This window comes from Mastigoproctus giganteus, chromosome 10, assembly GCF_048544385.1.
Source record: "Mastigoproctus giganteus isolate SK-2022 chromosome 10, ASM4854438v1, whole genome shotgun sequence".
Taxonomy (NCBI): Eukaryota; Metazoa; Arthropoda; class Arachnida; order Uropygi; family Thelyphonidae; genus Mastigoproctus; species Mastigoproctus giganteus.
Window position 1 is genome coordinate 106,662,694 of NC_143584.1, and position 17,070 is coordinate 106,679,763.

Genomic DNA, 17,070 nt, shown 5'->3' on the forward strand with positions numbered 1-17,070 from the left:
ACACTGTTATTTACAGATGATCAAGTAATTATTCAAGATAGTGAAGATAATTTACAAAGAGCAGTATTTAAATTAAACCAAATAACAGAAGAATATAAAGTTAAAATATCAACAATGAAAACTAGAACAATGGCTTTTAAGAGGAAAAATAAGGTGAGAACAAAAATAGTTATAGACAATAAAATATTAGAACAAGTAAAAAATTTAAATATCTAGTATGTGATAAAACATGTGATATCGAAGAAGATATGAACCAGAAATTGGCAAAATTTCAAAATATATGTCGAACAATAAAAAGAACTCTGGCTAAGAAAACAAGGAAAGAAACACAATTGAAATTTTACAAAGTAATGGCAATACCAAACTTCTTTATGGTTCTGAAACATGGATACCGAAACAAAGAGACATTAATAGAATACAAGCTGCAGAAATTAAATTTTGAAGATATGTTAAAGGATGTACAAAATTAGATAAAATACCAAACGTAAATATTAGAAAGGAATTAAAGATTTACTCAATTAATGAAAAAATTATAGAATATATACAAAGATGGAAAGAACATGTAGAAGATAATAGATACCCTAAATTAGCTTACACATATAGAGCAAAAGGAAAAAGAGACAGAGGAAGTCTGAAGAAAAGATGGGCAGACCTCTTTCAGATCGGAACAGACGGATCACCTAATCCGTGAAGGAAGACGAGACAAGACAAGCATGCACAAGTTTGATTTTTTCCTTAATAGTTCTATGAACTAGCCCCTCAGGCTGGTCACAGACATTGTTCCAGGTATGACAGTATACAACTTGCTGCCTGGAAGTCTAAAACATTGATGGACCTGATATTCTGATCTTACTTTAAGTCAAAGACTGAATTTTTGTGATGTCCAGCTGTTGTATGACAATCAGATCCTCTGCTTACACCTTCACAATGGTGAAACTCTTTGAAACACTAGGTATACCCCCCCATGTGCAAATCCAGAAACACTGCACAAAGTATACTGGAGGCAACCATCTGGGTGTGAATCAATGTAAGAAAATGAGGTGTAGTGTCTACATCACACAGAGAAATGCTGCCTCCCCCTGTGTCACCAGGCAATAATACAGAGTAAATGTCCCTGCTTGTTAACAGGAGAGACTTTTACAGGGATGGGATACACTTAAATAGAAGGGGTGCAAGAATATTTGCTGATGCTATTGAGGCAGTGATAGATTGGTCGAAAAACTGCTATCTTGGAAGGATACATAGACTAATAGATTAACCATAGCCACAGGAAAAGTTGAAGGTGATTCTTGCACTGCTTCTATTTGAAAATGCAGCAGCCTGAAAAGCAAGGTTTCAGGGATTTCAGATCTTACTGTGGGTCATCACATAACAAGTGAATACATAAGCTGTGCAAGAGTTTTTGTTATTTGACTTTTTTTTTAAGAGCATTAGCAACTAAGGCCATATTTCTCGGGGAATATGCGGTGGTCATTCCCTGACTTTTTCCGCATCCTCCGTATTTGGTGGTGACGGCCTCGAACTCCGGTCTAATCAAGAAGCATGTGCTACGCACTGCTGCTCCTTCCCATCTGGCTACGGAGGCGCCTGTGCAAGAGTAACTAAGAATAAGAACATGTGCATTTACACTTGCATGCACACTAATGCCAGGAGCATGGTAAATAAACTTGAATTTTAAATACTGATTAAGTTATCAAATGCAGACATTGCAGAGACATGGTGTCATTCGGACATAAGTGATGCTGAATTTGAATATGGCGAGTACAATATATATACAGGAAGGACAGACGGGACAGGGCAGGAGAAGTTATGCTCTTAGTTAAGAAGCATATAAATATAAGGCAGTGCATCCAGTCAACATGGGTTATCATGTGCAATGTTGAGTCAGTTTGGTGTGATATAAGCACTGAGAAAACAAATTTGAAAGTACGAGTGTTTGTAGGCCTAATGACTCTGATGAGTATACCAAACAGCTATATAGAAAATAGAATGGGCCAGTAAATCAAAATGTCTTATAATGGGAGATTTTAAATTTCCAGATGTTGACTGGAATTTGTGGGTTGGTCACCCACACACTAGCATTCATGACTTTTGTACATTTCTTGGATGACTGTTTTCTACAGCAGCAGGTGGTTAGAGAGGCAATAAGAGGAAGTTATACTCTTGATCTGGTTATCAGCAGTGATTCTACATGCAGGTAAAATCTGCAGGTAAAAAGATCCACTGGGTGACAGTGATCATAGTGTACTAATGTGAAATTTAATTAAAGATATAACTATGTCAAGGGTAAGAGGAAGGCTTCTGCTTTTGTAAAGGTAATTACAGCGGGTCTCAGATAGATTTTAAATTCTGTGCAGTGAGACAAACTGATAATGTTACCAAGAGCAAATTCTAAGTGGGAAGCATTCGGGAAAGTAATAGTAGAAGCTACTAGACTTTACACACCAATGTAGAAATATTGTTCACAGCTTAGACCTAAATGGATGTCAGATGAACTACTGAGACACATGGAATGCATATAAGCTATCATGTGATACAGAAACCTATTATACATATAAATTAGTCTGTAATCAAATCAAAGGAGGTTAGGCAAGCTAAGGAAGATTATGAAAAATCTCTAGCAAAGAATGCAAAGAAAAGCAGCAAAGACTGCTATGCTTCTATTAACAGTAGAAGGAAGGATTGAATGACATTGGGCCAATTGATGTCAATGGGTTAACTGTTGATTACCCTGATCAAGCTGCTGACAAACTGAATAAGTATTTTGCATCTACATTCACACATGAGGACTTCTTTAGGGGAGGGTATCCCAGAAGTTTATCAAACTCCAGTGGAGAGCTAAATGACTTTGTGATAACTCAAAGAAAAATGGAAGAGGAACTGTTGAAGGTGAAAATAAAAAGGGCACCTGGAGTGGATGGTATCTATCCCATCACGTTAAAAAAGACATCAAAAGAGGTAAGCAAACCTTTTTTAGGAGGTTCAAAAGGGTGACAGACCTGTTAGCTTAACATCTGTCCCAAGGAATAATGGAATCACTGGTTAAAGAAGTAATGCATGAACCTCTGGAGAGGAATGCAATCATACGGCAATCAGAGCATGGATTTGTTAAAGGGCAGTCTTAACTAACCAATCATAGGCTACTATGATGCAGTGGCAAACTGGATAAAAAAAATAATTTTGATATCATATACTTGGATTTCAGGTAGGCTTTTGATACTGCTGCATACAAAAGACTGCTGTACAAATTGGAGCAATGTGGAGCACTAAAAAAAAAAAAAAAAAACTTCTTTTTTTTTTTTTTTTTTTTTTTTTTTTTAGTTAGTTGTTGGCGCATCGGCTTCTGTAGCCATAATGCACCTCCCAAGGTTTTTGCAGTACTGTGATCCAAGCCCGGGGCGGGGTTCGAACCCACGAACTTTGGGTTGCCAGACAGGTACTTTACCCACCCGGCTAGCCCGGTCTGGCCACTTCTCTAATGGAGCCTATTTCTCATGGCTGTTCTCAACAACACGTCATTTGGCATTATAAGAATTCAAAATGGGATAATCTACAAGATTTCTATGCTTCTTTTCCTTGGTTGGATTACTGTTTTAAATTTTTTACATGACGTGAGCAAACATTGATCCCAATATTTGCTCACATCATGTCAGTGAAATTTTTCTACTTTAGGATGAAACCTTCCCTTTTTTTCCTATCTCTTCCATCATGCAGTATGATTGATGACTTTTGAGGTTATGATAAACATCGTGGCGAGATACAATATTTCTTACATTTTGAGGGTACAGCTCTAAAACGATGTTCGCAGGCCGGCCGCTAGTTAGTACACTGGACGGAACCTATTGGTAACTCTCTAGGAGGCTTCCGGATCAGCTGGTGTATAATCTTCTTACCTCTACTCTGCCAGATAGTGACTGGAGGGAGTCCGAGTAGTGTGTATGCGGGGAGCATTGTCGAGGCCACGTTATGTCAAGGATCTGGGTATATTCTTACCATGCGTATGCTATATCCAAAAATTTCATTATTTCATACAGCATGTCCCACCCACTTTTTCTTACTATTGAATACACCATGAATTGTCAAACTAATAGAGCAAGCTTACCTGCAAAAAGATCAAAACCTCCCAAGCACTTCCTAATTCATTTCACAAATATACGTGGTCTCAATTCTAATTAACGATGTCCATTTCCACTTGCAGTCTGCCAAACCCCATGTATTTTTTCTGACAGAATCTCAGTTATCGGTTGATTTAACTACTGCTCATCTCAGATGCCCAAATTATTCGCTGTATGATTCCTTTCGCCTCAACGGTGGTACTTGTGCATATGTCGTTCTGATATTCCCTGTCAGAGACTTGGCAATTTGGAATCTCCTCTCTTTGATCTTCTCTGGCTTAAAATCTCTCTACCTCATTGTGTCAAATTCATCTGTTGTCTCTACCATTCTCTCAATTCCACTAATCACTTGGAGCTCTTTGACTTCAACTTGACTTTCTCCAGGTCCAACTTTCCTAACAGTGAGGTAATTTTCCTTGGTGATTTTAATGCTCACAACTCCAATTGGCTTCTGTTTTCTAGTCACACCGACCCAGCTGGTCGAGATGCTGAGGCTTTTGCAATTACTAATGACCTTGCACATATTGTTATTTACCTACAAGAATACCGGACAATCCTAATCATACAGCCAATAAGCTTGATCTTTTTCTCATAAACAACCCTTTTAAGTACACGGTCCAAGTGAGAGGTCCTTTAGGCACTTCAGATCACAACTTGGGGATTGTCTCTTCTCCAATGGAACCTTTATCTCATGGCTATTCCCAACCTCATGTCGTTTGGCATTACAAGAATGCAAAATGAAATGACCTGCAAGACTTCTTTTCTTCTTTTCCTTGGTCGGATTACTGTTTCAAAACTTCTGATGTCAACGTTTGCTCAGATCGTGTCAGTGAAATTATTCTTGCAGGAATGGAATCCTTTATCCCACACTCCACTTTAAACTCTCGTCCTTTATCTAAACCTTGGTTTTCCAATAAATGTGCTAAGGCTGTTCAAGAGAAGAATGTTGCATATCGTAATTGGCTTGTTTCTAATTCTTCAGTCTCATTTTCTGCCTACACCAAAGTTCGCAACAATTTTAAAGCAGTTATTAATCAGCCCAAACTAGAGTTTGAACAGGCTAAGAATAGAAAACTTGCTTCTTGCCCTAATGGTAGCCGAGCATTCTGGTCTCTTGCCAAAGCTATTGGCCACAACTTCTGCCCATCTCTGCTCCCACCTCTGTCCAAACCAGATGGTTCTGTTGTCACTTCAGCCAAGGATTAAAGCTGACCTGCTAGCATCCCATTTTTCTTCCAACTCATGTATTAATGATCTTGGTAAAACACCTCCCACCATTCCCAACATGCTCTTTTCAATGCCTCCTGAGATGGTCTTCCGTCAAAAGGATGTCAGAAGGATTTTGACGAATCTTGATGCTAAGAAAGCTCCAGGTCCCAGTGGTATTTCTCCACTTGTTCTCAAAATCTGTACTCCTGAACTTACTCCTATTCTTTGCTGCCTTTTGTCACTTTCTTATTCCAAAGGTGTTTTTCCTTCTGCTTGGAAATTTGCTCATATCCAGGCAGTTCCTAAAAAGGGTGACAAATCTCTCCCATCCAATTATCGTCCCATTGCAATTACTTCTACTCTTTCTAAAGTAATGGAGAAATCAATTAACTGCAAACTCTTAAACTACCTAGAAACCTTCCATCTGATCAACGATCGCCAGTATGGATTCCATCAGTGTCGATCCACTGGTGATATTCTGGTTTATATCACCAATGGACTAATTCAATGGAAAGGTTCGGTGAAACAAAAGTTGCACTTGACATCTCAAAGGCTTTGGATCGTGTTTGGCATAAAGGTCTTTTAAACAAGCTTCTATCTTATGGTTTGGCAACTGTTTTTAGTAATTGGTTATCCAGTTTTCTCTCTGATCGCTCACTGAGGGTGATGGTAGATGGCTCTCTGTCTTCTAACTTCTCCACTAATGTCGGTGTCCCCCAAGGTTCAGTTCTCTCCCCAACTCTATTCCTCTTGTATATTAATGACCTTCTTCCATTGACTGGAAATCCTATCCATAATTTTGCCGATGATAGCACATTGCATTCCACTTTCCATTTTGAGAAACCTTGTCCTGCTCAATCAGCTTCAACTTCTCGAAAATCTGCTACCAATTCCTTAAATTCTGATCTTTAGGTAATTTCCAGTGGGGCAAAGACAACTTAGTTGATTTCAACCCTTCTAAAACTCAATCTTGTCTTATATCTCGCAAAAAGGATTCTTCTGCTCCTATGCTTATCTTTAGTGACACTCCGATTTCTAGGCAAAATGATATATCTCTTTTGGGAATTACCCTGACTTCTAATCTCTCTTGGCACAATCACATTACAAATATTGCTTCTTCTGCATCTAAAAAACTTGGTTTTCTCTTTCGCTCTCGGCGTTACTTTTCTTCCAAATAGCTGCTCACTCTGTATAAATCGCAAATCTGCCCTGCCATGGAATATTGTTCCCACATCTGGAGTGGTGCCCCAAAAACCTCTCTCAGGCTGCTTGATTCCATTCAGAAGAGGGCAGTTAGATTAATTAATGATTCATCTCTAACAGAGTCTCTCCACTCGCTGTCTCATAGACATACTTTTTCTGCTGCACGCCTCTTCTACAGATACTTCCATGGGCACTGTTCTTCTGAATTGGCTTCTATAATTCCCACTCTCTCTTTCAAAACAGTCCCAACACGTGCCAAAACCAGCCAACATCCATTTACTGTCCAACTTCAAACTCACAGAACCAACTTTTCATCTTCCTCGTTTATTCATTCAACTGCCGTTTTCTAGAACAACCTTCATTCATACGTATTTCCTGAAAGTCCAATGTTAACAAATATCTTCTTTCGTCTTCTCAACCTCCAACCCAAGCACAGTACTAAGTACTATAGGTTCTAATACCTCTCGTGTTTGGGGTTTACATAAAAAAAAAAAACAAAAAAAATTTTTCATTCCAATTTCCACCTTAAAATCCTGTCCATCTAAATCGTGAATTTCCAATAAATGTACTATAACTTTCAAAATAAAAATATTGCATCTCACAATTGGCTTGCAAACAAATCTTCAGCTTCATTCTCCGTCTATACTAAAGCTCTCAACAATTGTAAAACAATTATTCATCAATCCAACCTTGATTATGAATAGGCTAAGAATAGAAAACTTCTCATCTTCTGCCAAACCTATTGGCTGCAACTTCCATCCATCTATACTTACATCTCTCTTAAAACTTGACAGTTCTACTGCCTCTTCAGCTAAAGATAAAGCCAACTTGCTAGCATCCTATTTTTCTCCATTGACAATCTTGGTGAAGTACTTCCTATCAGACGTTCAAAGCTTTGAATGGATTGCATCATCTCAATGCTGACGTGCTCAGACTATACACTATAGTCTTGCTCAGACTATACACATGAGGGAGCACAAATTCAAACTGAAGAAGGATGGTTGCAGGATAGATGTGCAGAGGTTTGCCTTCATCCAGCGTGTGGTTGATTTTTGGACTAAACTTTCATCTGTTGTTGTGAAAAGTGGGAAGAACTTGGAAAAACTATCGGAGGAGATAATAGGTGATGTGGAGAGGTTTTTTTTTTTTTTTTCTGATGCTGTATAAGCTTACTTTCTAGGATCATTTGACATTATTAATACTAATACTACCATGCCCAGTACACTCCACTACCTCCTGTGATCTTCCATGAAAAGGTTGTCAGAAAAATGTTGAACAATCTTGACATTTCTCCAATTGTTCTCAAAACCTGTGCTCTTGAGACTGCTCCTGCTCTGTTGCCCTTTTAACACTTTATTATTCCACTGGGTTTTCCTTCTGCTTGAAAATTTGCTCAAATCCGGCCAGTTTCTAAAAACAGTGACAAATCCTTCCCATCCAATTATTGTCCCATTGCACTAAGCTCTACTCTTTGTATAGTAATGTAAAAATCCATTAACCACCAATTTCAAAACTATCTTTAAGCTTTCTATCTGACCCAACATCACCAATATGGATTCCATCAGATCTACTGGCTTGCGTTATGGACAGATTCAATGGATCTATGGACAGATTCAATGGATAAAGTTCAATGAATCTCAAGAATTGTTCATAACATTTCAAAGGTTTTTGATCATATTTTGCATAAAGGTCTTCTAAATAAGTTCAATCATATGGACAGACTGCTGGTGACTGTTTTTTTGCAATTGAGTATCCCTAGTCGCTGTCTGGTTTTTAGGAGCATTAGCAACTAAGGCCATATTGCTCCGGGGATATGCGGTGGTCATTCCCTGACCTTTCCGCATCCTCCATATTTGGTGTTCACGGGCTTGAACCCTGGTCTAATCAAGAAGCATGTGCTACGCACTGCTGCTCCTGCCCACCTGGCTACAGAGGCGCCTAATTGAGTATCCAGTTTTTTCTATGACCACTCACTGCAGAAGATGGTAGATGGCTCTCCGTCTTCCAACTTCCCCACGAATGATGATGTTCTTCAAGTTCAGTTTTTTTCCCCCACCCTTTTCCTCTTGTATATTAATGACCTTCCACTGACTGGAAATCCTATCCATAGTTTTGCTGGTGATAGCGCACTATATTCTTCCTCCCAATTTGCAAAACACTGTCCTCCACAAATATCTTCAATGTCTGAATAATCTCCAGAAAGTCTTTAAATGCCGATCACCAGGTAATTCTAACTTAGCATTATACAACTTAGCACTATTCTCAAAATTAAAATATAATTTGAAAGGTAAATGATGTGAGTTGATTCAAGAAACCAAACATGACAGAGCAAAGAAAATTAAGTTTTCTTGCTCTGCTGAAGACAGAACTGAACCAAAATTCAGTTCTATCTTATTTCTCACAAAAAAAAGAGTCAACTGCTCCTCCAATAAAACTCAGATAGATAAGATCATTATCTCTAAGGAATTACTCTAACTTCTAATCTCTCTCTCTCTTGGTATAAGCACATCACAAATATTGCTTCCACTGCATCCAAAAAAACTGGGGTTTCTCTTTCACTCTTGGCATTACTCTTCTTCTAAACAACTACTCACTCTGTAGAAATATGAAATCTGCCTTACCATGGAATATTGTTGCACATCTGGGACAGTGCTCCTAAAACCACTCTCAAGCCACTGGGCTCCATTCAAAACAGGGTGGGGCAGTAAGGTTAATTACTAGCCCGTCCCTTACAAAGTCTCTTCTCTCTCTGTTTCACGGATGTTCACTTTCTGCTGTATACCTTTTCTTTATATACTTTCATGGATACTGTTCTTCTGAATTGGCATCTGTAGTTCTTCCACTCTCTTCCAAACCAGTCAAAACATGTGCCACAACCAGCCAGCATCATCCAACTCTAAACTCACAGAACCAAATTATCCTCTTCTTTTTTTTTTTATGAAACCATAAACACAAGAGGTATAAGAACCAATTGTACTTAGTAACATGCATGGGTTGAATGTTGAGAAGATGAAGGAAGACTCTTATTGACATTAGACTTAAATTTCTGTAGATTGTAATTATTCAGGGTATATATGTGAAGATCCAAAAAATGGAAATTGAAGGAATAAACAAGGAAGAAGAAAAGTTGATTCAGTGAGTTTGAAGTTAACAGTAAAAGGATGCTGATTGGTCACAGCACATGTTCAGACTGGTGTGAAAGAGAGAGGGGGAAATTATAGAAACCAATTCAGAAGAACAATACCCACAGAGGTACCTACATAAAGGGCATATAACAGAAACACAACAACTATGAAACAGAGTAGAGAGACTTTGACAGGTCATTAATTAACCAAACTGCCATCCTTTGAATGAAGTGGAGCTAGAAGTCTGAGAGTGGTTTTGGGGGCACCACCCCAGATGTTGAAACAATATTCAATGGTAGAGCGGGTTCGCGATTTGTACAGAGTGCGCAGCTGTTTGGAATAAAAGTAATGCCGAGAGCAAAAGAAGAAGCAATATCTGTGATGTGCTTATGCCAAGAGAGAGAGAGAGAGAGATTAGAAGTCAAGATATTCATTCCCTAATAGAGATATGTGATCTTTTCTAGAAATCTGAGTATCAATAAGATAAGCATAGGAGCAGAAGAAACGTTTTTGCGAGATATAAGACAGGACTGAGTTTTGGAAGGATTCAAATCAACTAAGTTATCTCTGCCCTACTGGAGAATTACCTAGAGATCAGCATTTAGGTAACTGGTAGTGGATATTTGAGAAATTGAAGCTGTTTGTGCAGGGCAACGTTTCTCAAGCTGGAAGGTTGAATGCAATGTTCTATCATCAGCAAAACTATGGGTAGGTTTTCCGGTCAATGGAAAAAGGTCATTAAAATACAAGAGGAAAAGAGTGGGAGAAAGAAATGAACCTTGGGGAACACGAGCAGTGGTGGAAAACTTAAAGACTTTTTAAGGACACAAAAGGTGATATAGTTGTACACGTTGGAACTAATGATATCAAGAGTAGGAGACCGGCAGAATTACTTAACAAGTACAGGTCACTGTTGAAAAAAAGCCGTGAATTAGGGTTGAATTTGAAAGTGTCTGCAATTCTGCTGTTATTTGTTGTTATTTGGTTTTCAGGAGCATTAGCAACTAAGGCCATATTGCTCCGGGATATGCGGTGGTCATTCCCTGACCTTTCCGCATCCTCCGTATTTGGTGGTGACGGGCTCGAACCCCGGTCTAATCAAGAAGCGTGTGCTACGCACTGCTGCTCCTTCCCACCTGACTAAGGAGGCGCCTGTCTGCAATTCTGCCCAGACACGATAAGAGGGAGTATATGATGACAGCCTTGTCGATCAATTCGGCCCTGGAAAGAATGTGCAAGGGTCAAGGGGTAGAATTTTTTCAACCTGGACTGTACTTGTTAACAGGACAGACTGCTTCTACAGGGATGGATACACTTAAATAGAAAGGGAGCAAGAATATTTGCTGATACTATCGAGGCAGTGTTAGGTGGGTCGGAAAACTGCTAGCTTGGGGGGGGGGGATAAAAAGATTAATAGATTAACAGTAGCCACTGGCAGAGGTGAAAGTGATTCTTGCACTGCTTCTATTGGAATGAGCAGAAGCCTGAAAAACAATATGCAGCATATTTCAGAGACTGCTGGGAGTCATTGCAGTACAAGTAAACATATGGGTTGTGTTAGGATAGCTAAGAATAGAAACAGGTGCATGTATACTTGCGTGTACACCAATGCTAGGAGTTTGGTAAATAAATTTGATGAATTTGTGGTATTGCTCAAGGCATCAAAGGCGGATATTGTTGGGATACCAGAGATGTGGTGTCACACAGATATAAGGAATGCAGAACTGGAATTTGGAGAGTACAATGTCTACAGAAAGAATAGACAGGATAGGAAGGGAGGAGGGGTTATGCTATTAGTTAAGAAACACATAAAATCCAAGGAAGTGAAGCCAGTTGACATTGCTGGACAGTGCAGTGTCGAGTCAGTTTGGTGTGACATAAGCATTGGGAGATCAAAATTGAGAGTAGGAGTGTGCTATAGGCCTATGACTCTGATGAGTATAATAAGAAACTGTACAGGGAAATAGAGTGGGCCAATACATCAGAGAGTCTTATAATGGGGGATTTTAATTTCCCAGATATTGACTGGAATTTGTCACTCACACACTAGCAAGGCTTTTGTGGATTTATTGGATGATTGTTTTCTACATTAGCATGTTCGGGAGGCAACTAGAGGGAGTAATACTCTTGATTTGATTATCAGTAGTGATCCTTCATGCATTAAGAAACTGCAGATAAAGGAACCACTAGGTGGCAGTGATTACAGTGTGCTGAAGTGGGATTTACTCAAAGAGGTAACTATCATCAGGGGTAAAGGCATGGGTTATTGTTTTCGTAAAGGCGACTACGATGGTCTGAGACAGTATTTAAATTCTATACAGTGGGACCAACTGATGGAACAGCAAATTCAAAATGGGAAGCATTCAAATAATTTATCTTGGAAGCTACTAGGCTTTACATACCAACTAAGAAATACTGTTCAAGGTTTAGGCCTAAATTAATGTCAGATGAACTAATGAGACATATGACAGAGAAGAAAAATGCATGGGATACATATAAATTAACATGTGACACAGAAGCCAATGACAGATACAAGTTGATCTGTAACCAAGTTACAAAGGAGGTTAGGCAGATTACGAGAAATCCTTGGCAAGGGATGCAAAGAAAAATAGCAAAGTTTTCTTTACTTATGTAAACTCTAGAAGGAAGGGGATGAATCAGATTGGTCCACTTGATATCTATGGGTCAACTTTGATGATCCTGCTCAGGTAGCTCATAAACTAAAAGAATATTTTGCATCGACATTCACACATGAGGGGTTATTCAGCGAGGGAAATGCCAAAGGTGTATTCAACTCTATCAGTAAGCTAGAGAATCTTGTAATAACTGAGAGTAAAGTGGAGGAGAATCTGTTGAAGTTAAACTCAAGAAAGGCACCTGGGGTGGATGGGATCTATCCAGTTATATTAAAAGAGGCAGCAAAGGAAGTAAGCAAACCCATAGCCATAATTATGAGAGCTTCCATGGACTCAAGGGAGGTACCCACAGACTGGAGATGTGCAAATGTGACCACAATTCACAAAGGAGGATCAAAGGCTGACACAAGTAATTATAGACCTGTGAATTTAACTTCTGTTCCAGGAAAATTAATGGAAGCACTGGTTAAAGAAGCACTGCAGGATCATCTAGACAAGACTTCAGTTATAGCTCGGACACAGCATGGTTTTGTTAAGGGGAAGTCTTGCCTGACCAATTTGATTGGATACTATGATGCAGTCACAAAAGAACTGGATGCAGAGAATAACTTTGATATTATATACTTGGATCTTAGAAAGGCTTTTGATACTGTTGCACATGGAAGACTGCTGCACAAATTGGAGCAGTGTGGCATTGGAGGCAAATTGCTGCTATGGATAAAGGGGTGGTTGAGGGGGAGAAGACAGAGAGTGGTAATCAATGGACACGGCTCATCGTGGACTAATGTTATTAGTGGAGTCCCTCAGGGTTCAGTGTTGGGTCCATTATTGTTTTCTGTATTTATAAATGATACTGATGATAGTATATCAAGCTTAATGTCCAAGTTTGCAGACAATACAAAGGTTGGCAGAGTTGTCAAGGACACTTCTGACACTATGCTGCTGCACACAGGATCTGGAAAGGTTGAGCAGATCGGCTGAGAGGTGGCAAATGAAGTTTAACATTGACAAATGTAAAGTACCACATATGGGAAACAGCAACCCCAGAGCAACGTATAAACTCTGTGGTACTACACTGACAGTGGTAGAGAATGAAAAGGACCTGGGAATAATTGTGCAGGCAGATATGAAGTTCTCTAAGCAGTGCAGACGGGCTGCAGCGAGGGAAATGCCAGAGGTGTATTCAACTCTGGCAGTAAGCTAGAGAATCTTGTAATAACTGAGAGTAAAGTGGAGGAGAAATTGTTGAAGATAAACACAAGAAAGGCACCTGGGGTGGATGGGATGCTCGTGGTGTCTTGTCAATGATATACAGGAATTTTTCTAGCAGGGATAGGGAGGTGATCATTCCCTTGTATAAGGCAATGGTCAGGCCACACCTCGAGTACTGTATACAGGTCTGGAGGCCTCATTTCAAGAAGGATGTAGAGCTGCTGAAACGAGTACAGAGAAGGGCAACAAGATTAGTGAATGGAACAAAATGGTACTCTTACGAAGAAAGGCTTAAGTTTTGCAAATTACAGTGTCTGGAGACTAAGCACCAGCGAGGTGATCTGATAGAGGTGTATAAAGCCTTGAATGATTTGAGCATGCTCAATGATGATGGGATTCTTCCTCTTGCTCAGAATAATCACCTGAGAGGGCATAAATTCAAATTGAGGAAAGACAGAGGTAGGATAGACGTGCGGAAATTTGCCTTTAGCCAGCGGGTAGTTGGTTGGTGGAACAGCCTTCCATCCCTTGTCGTGAAAGTTGATAGCCTAAATAAATTTAAGGCTCAGCTGGACAGGTATTTCGAACAAACGGAGGGGTGAAGTGGAAGTGGGTTTTTTTTTGTTTTTTTTTTTGGCTGATGCTGCATAACTTTGCTTTCTTGCATCATGTGCCTCTACTAATGCTACATGCTAAGACAAAGAGCCATCTACTATCACCCAACGTGAGCAGTCAGAGAGAAAACTGAATACCCAATTACAAAAAAAACCAGTTGGCAAACCATAAGATGGATGCTTATTTAGGAGACCCTTTTTGTATTTCCCAAAAATTGACATTAGACTTGAATTTCTGTAGATTGTACAGCAATTCAAGTGTGATGTCAACAAGTATCTTCTGTTTTCTCAACCTTCAATCCAAGCATTGTCCTAAGTATTACAGACTCTAATACTTTTTGGGTTTTAGGTTATCATAAATAAATAGCAGAATTAATAAAATAGTTTTTCATTGAAAATAACAAACAGTAATCCCTCCCAACTATTGATTTCAAAGAATGCATTTTATATTTTTATATCAAAATTTTTTTTTTTTTTTTTTTTTTACATACAAATTTTTATAAGTGATTCCCATCTAGTCTCCTTAAACAAAAAATACACCATGACAATTATTGCTCCTTCCTTTCTTCCACAGATCATAAGGGCAAGTCAATGCAGAAATTAGGTAAGCTAGTGCCATATTGCAACTTTAAGAGGCCCTAAAAACAAACATTGTTGTGAAATCTCTTGCAACCATGCCACCGTATCATAGTAAATCTAGTTTTGCTAATTGGTAGTACAGAGAGAAAAAAGGTTTCTTTATATTATAAACTCTTAATAACACTTGCAATTTCTTACTGTATTTTCAGCATATATCTATGTTGTTCATTTATATGTCACCATATTTATTTTATCCTATCCACAACCAAATTTACAAACAAAGTAAATATTGTGTTCATTCCAACATGCGAGTCCAAAAGATAGATATTTTATAACATATTTTCTGCTGTTTCTCAACTTGAACTAGCCCTATTGTTTTTACTCACACTAGCTTCAGAATCTACATTTTTCTCTTGAAAACAATCAAAATTTTACATTGATTTCAAGGGCTGTCAGGAATTCGACTACACTTCATCACATTTAACAAATTACTCAAAATGGTTCTGCTGAGATATGGAGGACAAACAAAACAACTAGAAATGTCAGTGACAAAGATGTCAAATATCAAGAACAAACACGGCAGCTGTTTCTGAGGTTGGACTTCAAATTGTGCAAGCCATAAAACATGCAATACTGAAGAATGCTTTTTTTTTTTTTTTTTTAACAGAGCAGTCTCATAACTACAAGAGTTGCATTTGTGAAAGCAACGCAGAAAATTATTGCTAATTCCAGAAATAACAAATTATTACATGTGACATGCTGCTCTAGATAGTGGAGCTAGAAAACACACAAACTAGAAAAGCTAAATAATGCAAAAGATAACTAAATTAACCAGTTATTTTAGAATTTACTGGATAGTGCACTGAGGCATTATTTTAATATGAAATAAATTCAGGAAAAAAGCAATGTTTACAATATGACATAATTACTATAATATCTCATATTGTGAAATCCCCCAGAAGTAGCCTAGCTTTCTACTTTCAAGTAAGTGATGCTTCCAAAAAGAGAAGACTTTTCACTTATTCTCAGAAGGTTGCCGTTAATCAGAAAGCACTGTTCTGGGAATATCTGTTCCCTCCTTAGTGGATGAGCACCAAAGTATGAGTAGACAACAGAAATTAAATATTTTTACAATATGGGAGATGCCAAAAGCATGATACTTTCAGCCTTTAAGGCATCTGACTGCAGGAATTTACTAATACATATTGGGTATTAGTAAATTCCAAATTAATTATATTTTAGTATGTGTTATTAAAATGATGCATTAAGCCACCATTTGAACACATAGTAAATTCAAGAAGATATCAAAGTTTGCAACACAGCATCATTATTCCACTGAACTACAAAGTTTGGGTCATATTTTCTTAGGGGCATGAAAGTAGGTTTATTTTATAGATTTTGAAGTGCTAAACATGGAAATAGTGCTTAAAATGGCAGATTGGCTCTTGTTTTTGAAAAAGTAATTTTTTTTATATTTACACAGGTATTTTTTTTTTATATGGCAGTAAGACGTAGCTATAAACATACCTGTATCAAACACTGGACCATTACACCTTTCGCTTGTATTCAGCTTCAAGAGCATCCCTTTTCACCATTCAACAATAATTGGCTAACATGGTGGCACTCCATTTGCTATCTTTGTTTTTGTATCTTTGTCTTGATGGAAGTGCTCACCATGTTCATTGCTGATGGCACTAGTTTGGCAGGAAGAAATCCAGGTGCAGGTGGAAGTGCAAGAAATGCATCTTCAGTGACATGTTGCACCCCAGTTTTTTGTATGAAATAATGAAATCTTCCATAAGCTGCCTGTAGTTGCCAGCTTTACCATGCTGGCAACTAAAGACTTACCACACTGATTTCTCGCTATCACTAAGGACACATTCGAACTGTTGTCTTTGAAAAGTTGCCTTATTTGTGGACCAATGAAAATGGCTGCCTTAATCTTCTCTGTACTAAGTCTTGGGAATTTCTCTTGCAAGTATGTGAATGCAGGACCATTCACTTCCAAAGCCTTCACAAAATTTTTCATGAGCCTCAGTTTGATATGGAGTAGTGGAAGCAAAACTTTATTTGGATCTACCAGGGATTCAAATGCTACATTCTTCATTCCAGGTGTTAAAGATTTTCATTGAGGCCAACTCCTCTTCTCGTAGCGCATATCCTTAGCATGACTATCCCACTCCCAGAGAAAGTAACAATACTTTTGTAGTCCTAATAAAATGGTGATTACCTTTAAATCACCACATATCTGCCACTCATACTTCTAATAGTGTAGACCTAAGAGGATGTTCTTCATGTTTGAGTATGTTTCTTTTTTGAGGATGGGATATGCCAGAGGTATTGAAGGCAGTATATTTCCATTGTGTAATAACACAGC